Below are 14,369 nucleotides of genomic sequence, written 5' to 3'. Positions count from 1 at the left end.
TAACTCTTCCTTAAGGCCGTTTCTGCACAGCAGAATTAAGTAACCAATGAAGACCAACTCAAAACTCTCATTGCAATAAATCAGGTCAGGACTGGATTTTAAGAAAAACAAACATGACGGAACTGAGGATGTAATCTGGGAGCATGTAAAATGCTACAGATAACACAAATTTCTGATAGTTTGAAATTACAGTTTCAGTCAAGTATGCTAGATTAAAAGCAGAAATCACAGCTGAATGTGCAATTTAGATTAATCATTTGCTAAGATGTAGAGTGGAGGAGAGCATTCATTTAGCATTCGCATTCCTGCTTCCTCTGATACCCTGTTGTTCAAAGGCAACGTGTAGAATTTGCTCTTTCACCTTGTACAATGAAAGATCATTCACAGCATGTTAGTTTGTATGAAGCTGCTAAACAATACTTTTATGTTTTGCTAAACTTACTTTTTAATTCAAGTGGTAATAACTTTCAGTAGAAAAATGAAAACAGTTGTAGACATTGAAATTATGAAGTAGGGGAGCCACACATCTGGACATTTATGGTGTTAGTGTCTCAAATAACAGATACAATTCAAAGGCAGGAGTGATCTTTCTAGTTCAGTGGAAAGCAGCAGCATAACTGAAACAAAGTGGCGAGCTGCTACTAATCTGTTATTGCAATCAGCTACCTCTGTCACATTTTATATGAAGAAGAAAGGGGGAATAAATTGAAAGTAGCACATAAAATATTGTTTTAACATTACTGCTGGCTAGATCTGTAAATGGAAATAATAAATCCTCATACAGTATTGAGAGTAATACTGAAGTATTCCCACTAGCATATGTTATTTACAGCTGTTCTAAAATTTTATTTCTTCTATTTATGTCTCTCTTTTTGAAGGGGTTGGACCTGACATGGTGCCCATAGTTTGCTATTCTTCTGCTAGCAAATCTCATTTTTAGCTAAATTCTACAGTAATGGCAGATAAAAATGATATTATAAAATCAAATAATGCTTGCATTGTAATCTGCGGGGAAGATAAGACAAAATAAATTTTCATAAAATATTGAAATCAAATTGTATGAAATAAAAATTTTAAGTTGTTCCTAAATAAACTTACAAGTGAAATGAATAGATGTCTTTATATTTATCATCTCCAGAGCTCCTTAGGTAATACAGGAATAGAATTTTTTAGCATTAGAGCTCATATGAAAAACCTGGCATATATGAAAGTTTCTGAAGTTCAGATTAAAAGTTGAGGTGAAATCATAAGTATAATTTGCATTAGTTTGGTTCTTAAACTACAAGTAACATCCAAATTCAGTGCTTTAGTTGCAGTTCCTGAACTTCCCAGAGTGTCTGATCCAAATCTGTGTTACTGATTTATTATGGAAGAAATATATAGGTGTAAGTTTCTAAGTATATGAATGTGCACTCTGTGTTGCAGAGTTTGTACCCCATTTCTCTTGTTCAGTCCACAGAATCACTCAGGTCTTCCTGATGATGTTTTGATCTTCCAATATACAGAAAGTGAATCAGTATTTTCTTTCATCTTTTAACCCCACAAACATACACTTCTCTTTCCTGAGGTATGTTTTTTTTATCAGGAAATATTGTTTCCAAATTTGGCTCTTCAGAAGCTCCTCTAGTAGAACTGCAGGTTGCTGTTTGTACCTGTGCCAGTTTCATATTTATCTTTCTGTTTTCAACATGTTCTCTTTTCCTTTAGTTTACATTATTATTTTGTATGTGGAACTGTATTGGTTGCTCTGCTACAGTCAAGATAAATGAGAGCTATATTGTTTCCTGATCTGGGAAATGCACTTTTTAATCAAAAAATGCAAAATAAAACTGGCATGGTTGACTTCTGGTAAACTCATGTCTCATGTCTCATTTAATTAAATTTTCCATTTACTTCAAGGCTGTGTATTATCTTTTGTTGACAATTTATTTTAAGTACTATGCAATATTGAAATTTGACTAATGGGCTTTCTGTTCATGAATTACCAGTCCATATAAGTTTCTTAAATACAACTGTTACCTTTTGTTTGCTTCCTAGCAAGTCTAGATGTTTACAAAGATGGACTAAAAAGTGAATTCAGTCAGTTTTCCACCAGTCTTGCCTGATGAAAAGCTTTCCTAACTTCCCTCTTGTCACTTTACACTTGCCTGAGCCTTTTACTCACCACAAGGGAGTTGGAGTCAGAATTGGTACTAGTGTTGTGACACAACATCATTCTCTAAGCAGAACTGGATGGTGTATTCTGTTTAAACCTGTTAGGATGATCATGTCTATTCTTAAATAAATATTAATATTCATGTACTTTGTCTTTCAGAACAATGGGTCACTTGCTTGGTGCCAGAATCATAAACAGTGTTCAAAGGTATGTCCTTTTTTCCCCTCTCATTTAAGTTACCTAGTTGCTTTCAATTGCTTGTCTGTAGGTTAAGTGCTTTTCATCTTAATGCCTGTAGATTAAGTGCTTTTCATTTAATTGTTAGCCTGACACTGAATTTCTTTGAAAATATTTCGATACAAATCCCAGTGGCTCTACTGATGCCCTGTCCTATCCTAGCACTTTAATCCTGAAAGCCTAGAGGGTAGGTGAGCTAATTGTCAACTGATTCTCCTGTGCAAGAGTCTTTCTATGGTGCCTAGATAGAAACAGCAGTGATTTAGGAGCTTTGGTGGGTCAAAGTGGAATTATACACTCTGGTGCTGACTGTTCATAAATGTCATGGAATATGCATCCATTGGAAGTTTACCTGAAAATGCTGAAGGTAGTATTTTTGTCTAATCTTCCTGAAAATGTATTTCTACAATAATTCAGACTTTTAAACTTCAATAGTTATTCCTTATTCTGTGAAGGTTGTACTGCAAATGGGATTAAATCCAAGTAGCATTGTTCTGTAGTGTTTTAATAATGCAAACTACACATATGCTGGTGCTAACACTTGATTTTAACACGACAATTTCTTCTCCACATTTAAAGAGTGAGATTACTGCTTCACTGATCTAGCTTCCATTGAAATGAATGGGATTGGAAGTGGATGAATTTATTGACTGCTCTATGGCAGGAAAATAAAGTTGATTGCTTTTGTCAGTATTAAAAATGGGGTATAACAATGTTGGTATAAGAGAACAGAACATTTCCCATCAGCTATGCCATGCTGCTAAGGGCTGAACCTTTGCAATGAAATCTCATCATTCTTGAAAAAAAAACAGAGGTGCAAAAAATGTGTTTCATCATAACTGAATTGCCTTTTAAGGAAAGTGTGGGAGTCTTGTACCACAGTGATCCTGATGTAATTTGCTTTTTTATTCAGTTATGAAGGCTACCATGGTACATAATCGGAAAGGTTTTCCAGTGGTTTGTCTACCTGACAAAGTAAGAATCATACAAGAAAAATTATCCAGATTTTAAAGTAGAGCAGAGGTTATAGGAACATCTCTCTGAGTCATTCCCAAATTCATAGAATCCATATAAACTGTATATAAGGTGCTGTGAATCTAAGGTTTACCTTAAGATTCTATTAGTCTCTTGAAATCAGTGTAAGAATGCTACAAATTGTATTATAATGCAAAATGAAAGAAGAGTTCTAAGCTTGAAATTACTTTGCGTATACTTTACAGTCATGTTACCTTATATTTTCATTCTTTTTTAGGAAGCTAATAAATTTTCCTTAAGAAAGCAGCTTTGTCATATTTAGAAAAAGAAGTAAATATAAAACTTGTTCAGATTGTCAGCAGAGCTGAACATGAGCTGGACGTTCTCATTTCAGACAAGCTTTGTTTTCCTGTGTTTTGCAATGCAAAGTCAAACAGCATTACCTAACCGAAACTTTCAAAGCAATGCAGGGGATTGAGTTAAGCTTTTAAAAATACAAATTCCTTTCACTGCTTCTCAGCACCTCAGTGGAGGTTTGTATGACTGTGATCCTGATATCTCAGATGACATTTTTTCTAAAGGATTCTTCCAGTGTTCACCTTTTTGTGGTTGTGTTTAGTGACACAGCTTTTTGAGGTGATTTGTGGTAAAATGCAGATGACAGCAAACATCCAGCTACTTTGTTAGTGGGAGGACTTTGAAGCACAGGAGCAGCTTTTGCTTGCACAAGTATTTGTATCTGATACACAGTGGAGAAATGCTGTTTGGAAGTTGCATCAGTATATCAGACAGCAGCTGATACAGCAATAAAAGACTGATGTAGTTAATTTAGTAACTTTTCTATTAATCTTTCATAGTACGCTTTATATGAAGGAAAAGGTACAGTGTAGTCCATCTTCTTACTTGTAACATAAGGAACACCAATTTTATTTTAGAAGCATTTTTTTTCATTCCAAGTCTGTAAAAGTAGATGTTCTGGATGGGAGATGGAGCTATGGAGAAGAAAAAATCATCATAAGGCATCCAATACAGAGTTTTTTTCATATGTTTTCTCATCATTGCACCTTTGATGTCTGTTTTGGCTTCCTTTTTGTCTAGACCTGAACTAGGAAAAAGCTGTTCTAAAGTCTCTGTTATTCTCTGAGAGTAAGATCAGTCTGGCATAAAATTCTGTGGAAATTTTGTGGCCACAATTTTGTTAATAGAATAACTGGCAAAAATATCTTAATACTAGCATACAATGACAATTTTTTTTTTTCTTGGAAATCTGTGGTCTTTATATTTAAGAATGCTTCTTTAGTTGAAGATAGCTTTTGATAAGATATTGTTCAAGTTTATTTGGTCAGTGAAGTACCTCTAAAATTAATTCCAGCTATTTATACCATTGTCCTCTAATAAAAGTGTAGACAACAACTGTTAGTTTGAAGGTGAATACCTTTGAGAACTACTAAGTTTTGAAAGAGGTGCAAATCTAATGAACTAAACTGCTTTTAGCTCTCACAGGAATAGTTGTAGATTGCTACCTACATCCCAAACAGCTATTTGTTTTTGTTATTTTAGTGGAGCAAATCACAAAAGCATGAGTGTAAGGAGCAAAATATGCATTAATAATTTTATATGTAATTTAATAAGATCTGTCCAGGGGTCTATTTTATAAGATAAAACACAAAAGAGCTCTTGAATGCTTGCCTTGTTTTGACATGAGGTGGGTAATTCCAGCATGCTAAAAATACTCTATTATAATTAGGACAACTATAAGATCATTAAATAAATTGTAATTTTTGACTGCAATAGTAACTCACTGCCCTGATGCACTCCTCCTCGTCTGCTTGTACAGACTGAAGGCTTTCTTGGGATCTTGTCAACTGCATGGTTGGCTTCCCCTGCGAATAGGAGTATTGAGGTAAAACTGGCACTGTAGTCAGTGAAGTTTGTGGTGAACTTCTTTGGAAATAGATTTGAAACCAGATTTTTTTTGTCTAACTTTGTCCATGGTTCTGTTGTTTTGTTTTATCTTATGCCCTTCATATAATTTTATAGCTTTGTCTTTCTTTTTTCTACTGTGTTTATTTTTCTCACTGTTAATTTATGGTGGGTATTAGATTTTCTTTTTTTTTTTTTTTTTTTTTTAAAGTTTCATGGTCTCAGAAGAATTTCTATTAGAAGTTGAATGGAACAATTTTTTATTTTTTTTTAAGCCATCAAATTACAGTAAATATCTGGTGTGTTTTAATTTCTTATGGTCCCTAAAAATATATACTTTGACAATGAAGTATAAGGTTTAGGCATTTTTCTAAAAGTTATCAGGAAAAAAACATTTGTTACTATTGGTTAGAATTAATTCTTGGGAATTATTGTATATACAGACTAATGTATTTTTATGTGACAACATCCATATGTTGTTTATATATTGATAAAACTAGTGAATATTAATCTAGCTATTTGATCCTGAAAATGGTTCTTTTAATCTTTTTAGTATATCAAGCATGAAGCTGAGTCTTGAAAACTTTTAGAGTTTTTCTTTGGAAATCGAAGGAATAAAATCACAGAATAATTTAGGTTGGAAAAGACCCTTGATATCACCGAGTCCAGCACTGCCAAGTCCACCACTAAACCATGTCCCTGAGCACCACATCTACATCTCTTAAATACCTCCAGGGATGGTGACTCAACCACTTCCCCAGGCAGCCAGTTCCAATGCTTGACAACCCTGTCAGTGAAGAAATTTTTCCTAATATCCAATCTGAACCACCCCTGGTGCAACTTGAGGATATTTCCTCTTGTCCCATCACTTGTTGCTTGGTGAAAGAGACCAACACCTACCTCGCTACAACCACCTTTCAGATCTCCTCTCAGCCTCCTTTTCTCCAGACTGTACAACCCTTGTTCCCTTAGACACTCCTCATAGAACAGAACAGGGTAGAATAGAATATTTCAGCTAGAAGGGACATACAGTGATCATCTAGCCCAACTGGCTGTCCAGTTCAGGGCTGACCAAAAGTTACAGCATGTTATTAAGGGCATTGTCCAAATGCCTCTTGAGCACTGACAGGCTTGGGACATTGACCACCCATCTAAGAAGCCTGTTTGAGTGTTTGACCACCCTCTTGGTAATGAAATGTTTCCTAATGTCCAGTCTAAACCTCCCCCGGTGCAGCTCTGAACCATTCCCCCACATCCTATATCACTGGATACCAGGGGAAGAGCTCAGCACCTCCCTCTCCACTTCCCCTCCTTGGGAAGCTGCAGGAATAGTGAGGTTGCCCCTCAGGCTCCTTTTCTCCAGACTAGACAAGCCAAAAGTCCTCAGCCATTCCTCATAAGACTTTCCTTCCAGCCTTTCACCAGCTTTGTTGCCCTCCTCTGGGCACATTCAAGGACCTTCACACCCTTCTTAAATTGTGGGGCCCAGAACTGCACACAGGACTCCAGGTGAGGCCGCACCAACACTAAATGCAGCAGGACAATCACCTCTTTCTACTGGCTGCTTATGCTGTGTGTGATGCACCACAGGATGCATTTTGCCCTCTTGGCTGCCAGGGCTCGCTGCTGGCTCACACTGACCCTACTGGCAACCAGCACCTCCAGATCTCTTTCTGCAGGGCTGCTCCCCAGCCGCTCCTCTCCCCATTTGTACTTGTGCCTGATGTTACTTGTCCCAGGTGCAGAATCTGTCATTGGGGCTTGTTAAATTTCATCCCATTAATCATTGCCCAATGCTCCAATCTACCTAGACCCTCTGCAAGGCCTCTTGTCCCTCCAGAGAGTCAACAGCACCTCCCAGTTTGGTACCATCATCAAACTTGCTAATGGTGCATTCAACTCCTTCATCCAGATCATTGATAAATATATTGAACAGAGCTGATTCTAGAATTGAACCCTGAGGAACACCACTGGTGACCAGTCACCAGCCCCATGTAACCCCATTCACTACAACCCTTTGAGCCAGTTTTTCACCCAGCACACATGAACCTGCTCATCCCACAGTTGGACAACTTCTCCAGAAGGGTGCTGTGAGGGACAGTATCAAAAGCCTTATTAAAATGCAAAAAACTATATCCAGCGCCTTCCCTTCATCCACCAGTTGGGCACCTTATCATAGAAGGATATCAAATTAAACGGGACTTTCCCTTTGTGAACCCATGTTGACTGTGCCTGATGATTTCATTGTCCTTTCACTAGTCCCCAGTATAATCTTCTCCATCATTGTCCAGGAATTGAGGTTAGACTAACAGGTCTGTAGTTCCCTGGGTCTTCCCTCTTGCCCTTTTTGTCGATTGGAATCAGGCTGTCTAGCTTCCAGTCATCAGGGACCTGACCAGACACTCAAGACCTTTGGTAGATCATTGGGAGAGATTGTCCTGCTATGCCAACTGCGAACTCCTTCAGTGCTCTGGGATGAATCCCATCAGGCCCCATGGACTTGTGAGCATTCAGCTGTTACAGCTGGTCTCTTGCAATTTCAGTGTCCACAAAGGGGAAGTCCCTGTTCCGGCACTTGTGGTCCTCTGACTCAGGGGACTGGGCAGCCCAAGGTCTATCCGTATTACTGAAGACTGAGGCAAACCCCACATTAAATACCTCCTCTTTTTCTTCATCCCTGTTAGTCAGTGACCATCTTAAAGAAGACTTTCTTATTATCTGACGCAACAGAGGTCAGTTTCAACTCTAATCGAGCTTTGGCCTTTCATGTCTTCTCCCTGGCATATACAAAGCACAGCTCTGTAATCTTCCTGCAAAGCCTGACCTCACTTCCAGAGATCATACAATTTCTTTTTCTTCCTGAGCTCCACAAGGAGTGCTCTGTTCAGCCAAGCTGATCTTCTACCCTGTTTGCTTGACTTATGATAAAGTGGAATTGCCTGCTCCTGTGCTTAGAAAAGGTGGTTCTTAAAGACTGACCAGCACTTGTGGACTCCTTAGCCCTCAAAAGCAGATTCCCAGGGTACTCTGCTGAATAGCTCCTCAAATAGCTTAAGGTTTGCTCTCCTGAAGTCCATGGCGGCAACTCTGCTGTCCTTTTGTTCTCGTTACACTGAGAACTTTAAACTCAACCATTTCACAACCACTGTGGCCATGACAGTCACCCACCATCACATCCCCCACGAGTCCTTCTCTATTGGCAAACAGCAAGTCTAGGAGGGCATCTTTCCTAGTTGGCTCCCTGAGTACCTGTGACAAGAAGTTATCTTCTACAAACTTCAAGAATTTCCAAGACCTGCTCATCACAGCAGTATGATATTCCCGGTTCATGTCTGTGAAGTTGAAATCTCCCATTAAGGGCTATGTATACAGATAATTCTCCTAATTGCCTATAGAATAACTCATCAGTGCTATCATCCTGTCTGGGTGATTGGTAGTAGACATGCGCTACAACATCTGCTTTGTTGTCCATCCCCCTAATTGTGCCCTGGAGGATCTCAGCCACACCATCCCTAACTGTAAGGGCTGTGCAATCAAACCTCTCCCTTAGGTATAGTACCACACCTCCACCTCTCCTGCCCTGCCTATCCCTCCTGACCAGCCTGTCGCCCTCTATGCCACCACTTCAGTTATTGGATTCATTCCACCAAATCTCACTAATATCAAATATATCATAGTTTTATTAACTAACCAACACTTCCAGTTCATCCTGTTTGTTTCTCATACTGTGTGTGTTGGTGTACCAGCATTACAAATATGCTCTTGAACCCTCCATGTTCCCAGGAACAGTGTAAATGTTTCCACGAGCATTGCCACCCTCATTAGGATTGATACTACATGGTGTAGAAGTGACTTTCTGTCCTAAGGTTCCATTCAGATTTGGTCTAGATAATGAAAGCTAAAATTTAGCATTTCTTTCCTTTTACTTTACCGGTAGATTACTGGCAGCCTGTCAGACTTGCTGGGTAATGGAAAGGTGGGCTCATAAATAACAATATAAAAAAGTTGAGCTGCAAAGTGGAGAGACTGAGAAAAAGCAGAATGGGCTGGGTTGGGCTGCGCTCAGTATTTCTTGACACACAGTCATCTCTACTACTTTCTGGAGAGAACGTGGATCAAATTCACGTTTGGGGAGAGAACCATACGTGTAGGCAGTCCCTTCTTTTCTTCCACATACCTGACCACATAAAACCCCAGCTCCTGTTGCCAACAGCAGACCCAGCAGAGTAATTAAAAACAGAAGCTCTGCAGATTGTATTATCTGTTTTGGGGAAGACCTTTTAAAACTGGAATCTGATAGGTCCAGTATACTTATGCAAGTTGGACTTAAGTCTTGCATCATGGCAAAGTGTTAGCTTTTCATATTGCAATTAAAAATACTTTATTGTCTATAGTCTGTAGGCTGTCTTTAAAAACAACAAAAATATTGACATAGGTTACATGTATAGATATGCAAATAAAATAAACTTTGGACTTATTCCTCCTTTTCCCCTCTGATTATTCATATTTTCTGTGATATCTCATACTCTGAGTTATCTAAGTAATCTGGTCCATGATCCTCCTATATACAGAGGTGAGGCTGACAGGTCAGTAGTTCCCAGGATCCTCTGTTCTACCCTTTTAAAAAATGGGTGCAAGATTTCCCCTTTTCCAGTCACCAGGGACTTCACCTGACCGCCATGATATTTCAAGTATCATGGAGAGTGGCTTGGCAACTACATCAGCCATTTCCCTCAGGACTCTGGGATGCATCTGGTCAGGTCCCTTATGTATGATTACATTCTTCAGGTGGTCACTAACCTGGTCTTCTCTTACAATGGGAGGGACTTTGCTCCCCCAGTCCTTGCCTCACGGTCCATTCACTTGAGAGGTGTGAGAAGAGAGGTTGCCAGTGAAGACTGAGACAAAAAAGTTGAGCACATCAGCCTTGTCCTTGTCCTTTGTTACCAGTTTGCCAGTTGTGATTGTTTGGGGGGGATACACTTTTTTTGACCTTCCTTTTCTGACTGACATACCTACAGAAGCCCTTACTATTCTTTGTGTCTCTTGCCAAGTTCGGCTCCAGCTACACCTTGGCCTTCCTGGCCCCATCCCTACACAACCAGGCAGTGTCCCTAAATTCTTCGCAGGTTACCTGTCCTTGCACCACTGCCTGTGCATTTTCTTCTTGCCCTTTAGTTTGACCAGCAGGTCTCCACTCATCTATGCCAAGTCTCTTACCTTCCTTTTCTGATTTCTTATACCTGGGTATCGATAGCTCTTGTGCTTTATGGAAAGCATCCTTAAAGATCTGACAGCTCTGTTCTGCTTTCTTGTCCCTGAGGGCGGTTTCCCAGGGGGTCCTCTTGACTAATTCCTTGAATAGCTGGAATTTTGCTTTCCTAAAATTCAGGGTCCTGACTTTACTCTTTGCTTGACCCGTATCCCTCAGGACTGCAAACACCACCAGTGCAAGCTGCCTCCAGTCCTGATATCACGGATAAGCTCATTTGAACTAAAGCATTACAATAACCATTAAGTTTGTTGATCAATGTCCCAGTAACAGCTATATTAAAGTACTACTTGATGTGTAAACCACTATCAGAATCTGGCCCAATAAAATAGTCTTCAAGGATAACTCAAAGTACTTCAAGGATAACAATGTTGCACTGGAGGTTTGCTCTTTTTGTACAGTGCAGTAAAGCGTTTTATGTTGTGTTTTGAATTTCCCCACTGATTTCACCTTTGCTACTTTCAAATCTTTACATAATTCTTGTTTAAAGCTTTACCTCTCCTTAACTTACTCTCTGAAAGTCTTTATGTGGTATTCTACTTCTTTCTTGCCACTAGTGTCACTATTCTGTATGCCCATCTACCTGTTTCTTACAAATGTACCAAAGAATCAGTGAATTGTTTAGGTTGGAATGAACCGCTTGAGATCTTCTAGTGCAACCCCTCTACTCAAGCAGGGTCAGCTAGAACAGCTTGTCCAGAACCACATCCAATTGGGGTTTGAGTATCTCCACAGATGGAGACCACAACCACTCTGGGCAACCTGCCAGTTTTTGACTCCCCACACAGTAAAAAAGTGTTTGTATTTTTTAAAATTTGGGTCCATTGCCTCTTTCCTCAGTCTGTGGGCAGGACTGAGAACAGCCTGGCTCCCTTTTCCTCATTGCTTCCAATGAGCTATTTATAAACGTGTAAGATCCCCCTGAACCTTCTTCCCTCCAGGCTGAACATTCCCAGCTCTCTGAGCTTCTCTGTATATAGCAGCTGCTCCAGTCCGTTAATGGTATTCGTGGAGTCATGTTTTCTTATTTTCTACTTATGCTTTCCTAGCCCAAAATGACTCCTGCCTACTGTCATTCACAAAGCTCCCGTCCTATCCTTAAAATCCCACTGCCTTCTGTCATCTTATTAACAGGGAGTCTTGCTAAAGTGTATGTAAATGCATAGCATTTGCTCTTCCTGCTGCATTTTGCCCATTTGCTTTTACAGTATGAGCTTCATAATGCCGAGGCTGCTTTTCTCAAGTACTTGGAAGTGCTGAGCACATAACAGGTGCTTCTCTATAAAAACAACAGTACAAGTCAAATGCTAGTGAGAGTAACGTGAAATGACAAAGTGCCCTACATTGATGCTGGTTTAGTGAAAAATGTATTTTAACCCTAAGGGGGGGCAAAATGACTAGGAAAGGCATTTCAAGGGAGTTTGTGAAGTAGAGATAATTTTTTTTACAGCTCCTTACACAAGTTTTTCTTTTTGTAAGCAACTGAAAGTCAAAAGACCAGCAGGCATAATTTAGAGCTGCATGTGCAGTGGCATTTACAAGGATTGGAGATAAATGGGGATCATCATAATGCGCTGTGAATTGCAATACAACTTTTGTGTTCCCAGCAGCCAAGGAAGTGGTCCCTGATTGATTGATTCTGCAGAAAGGCTGAAAGGCTGTTTTTTGAGTTTTCAGAACAGAGAGAAAAATGTGAAAATAAAGATAAATAAGTTTACAAATGCTGCAGCCAAATAAACAGACCATTTCAAAAAGACAGCTCTAATTTCTTTTCAGAATAATACTCCTGAATTCAGTCTGTGAGCAATTGTTTCAGGCTTCCAGCTGAGCTCTTTCCAAAGATAATGCAGGTGGAAAGATGAGTTAATGGTTTAAACAATTAGAGATTTGATGCACTCTTCCATCTGTCAAAGCCCACTGAAATGAAAGCTCACAGTTTTAATTTGTGCCTCCAGCATCTAACTCAGTCTGAAATGGTGTCAGCGATTTGCCCTGCCCACAGTACTGTCATTCTTATGGTAAGCATTCTGTGCACACATGCTGGGAGACTTTTATCAAACATATTAGTGTGCATTTGAGAGATCATTAGCCTGAAGTAGCTGGAACATTCCAGGTTTCTTAGCCTGGAAACTCACATCTCTGCTGGAAAGTGTGTTGAGCCACTGTTATTTACACAAGAAAACTACAGCAGGATAGGGATAGCTTTGTAAAATTTAAGAGGAATAGTGGTTCTTGGTATTGTCAATCTGTGGTGATTTAAGTACCACCCATGAGAGGGTGAGTTAATGGCTGTTTTGATTTTTGGCTAAAAAGAAAGAATTATTTTTTTATTTTTTTTTTTTTTTCATCTAGACAGTGTTTTTCTTTCATCTAGTAAAAGATAAGGTAAAACCATTCAATAGAATCAGAGTTCATAAGAATTGGCCAGATTATTGGTGTGCTAAATAGGTAAAATAATCCTGAGCATATAAGAAATAAGAAGGCAGATGTAATACTTAGTGCTTGCATTCTTATGGATGATTTGATTTTTTTGTTATATTCATCTATAAAAAGGTAGAGAGGGCTGAGAGAACCGTAGTGGTTAGGTGATTAAAGCTGAACTAGCTAAGGAATTAGTTGACTTAAGTTTCTGGTTATTTGTGTTTGGGGAAATAAAAGAAATAGCTTTATGATTCAGTATTTATGTTTATACAAAAGCATTTGTATAAGTGTGCTGTGATGACAGGATTTTCTTTGTTCTGTAACAGCCTTGAGAACAGACAAATAGAGTTAAAATCCAAACTCTTTGTAATCTTCTGATGTATCGCTCTATACTTGTAAATATCAAGTTTTATTTTTGGGTATCAAAAAAACATTTGTGTTAGAACACAGGATACTGAAATAAGTAGAAATGAAGAAAGTTCATATTCTTCACAGTTGCCATGTTGGATCATGTTGGTCATCCTTCCAGTCTAATACTGTGTTACCAGCTAGATTCTCTATAGGTAAATAAACCTGCAGGTCTGGAATAACCTGCTGCTAGAAAAAACTTACTTAAGCCCTATTACTTATTTTTGTGTGGTACTGTAAAACATAAAGTGTATGTCCTTTTCAAGACACTAGTTTTGGTTTCTCAGCTCTTACTGTTTTTTGTTCAATTTAAACGTTTTTGTCTTGAAAAACAGACCTCGGGGCTCGGTGAAAGGTGTTTTGCTTGGCCTTCACTCTGAATGGTCCTGCTGATAACCTTCTGTCTCTAGGATGAATGGTTAGAATCAAGCTATTTTCATTTTCTTCTGGTAAGATTATCACCACTGCTGGAGCCCTTATGATGTGTAGGGAGGAAAGGATTATATTGGTTTTCTGTCCTGTACCCCAAGTTTTCACTGATGGAGAATTCTGCTGAGATTCTTACTGATATTCATTGTGGGTTTATAGAAGAAGTTGGTTCTTGCAGAGCTTGCTTTTCTGGCCAGTTGTATCTGGTTCACATGTTAACAGAGGTAAGCAAGTGTGATCACTGTGCTGTTTGAAATTCGAACTACTAAGTACTGAGCAAACTGAGCCAATGCTGAGCATAACCAGCCAAAGATTAAGTAGCCCTCTTTCATGGAGAAAGGATAGAAAATTGTCGTTAATGACTGAATTGTGCCAACATTGTCTTTGAGGATGATAGCACAGCAGTCTCAACTCCAGTCTCTGAAAATGCAAATACTAGCTTTAGACCTTAAGTCTGCATACTCTACACTATATACGCTACAGCTAAAGGGAGAAATGTGTGCATGGGTGCGCACTAACACATGCCACCCCCCCCCCAACCCCCCTGCC

The 14,369-nt window shown here is 39.0% G+C and overlaps 1 protein-coding gene across 1 annotated transcript in view; it reads left to right on the top strand.

The window, feature by feature from the left end:
* The window catches only part of ANOS1 (anosmin 1), a 139,297-nt gene that overhangs the window by 20,202 nt on the left and 104,726 nt on the right, over positions 1-14,369 (top strand). The window contains exon 2 of the mRNA XM_026850773.1: positions 2,315-2,362. The gene's annotated coding sequence lies outside the window, so the exon portion shown is untranslated. The remainder of the gene's footprint in view (positions 1-2,314; positions 2,363-14,369) is intronic.

Source organism: Athene cunicularia (assembly GCF_003259725.1).
Source record: "Athene cunicularia isolate RWA chromosome 1 unlocalized genomic scaffold, athCun1 chr1_part1, whole genome shotgun sequence".
Classification (NCBI taxonomy): domain Eukaryota; kingdom Metazoa; phylum Chordata; class Aves; order Strigiformes; family Strigidae; genus Athene; species Athene cunicularia.
This window is presented reverse-complemented; position numbering and strand designations above follow the sequence as displayed.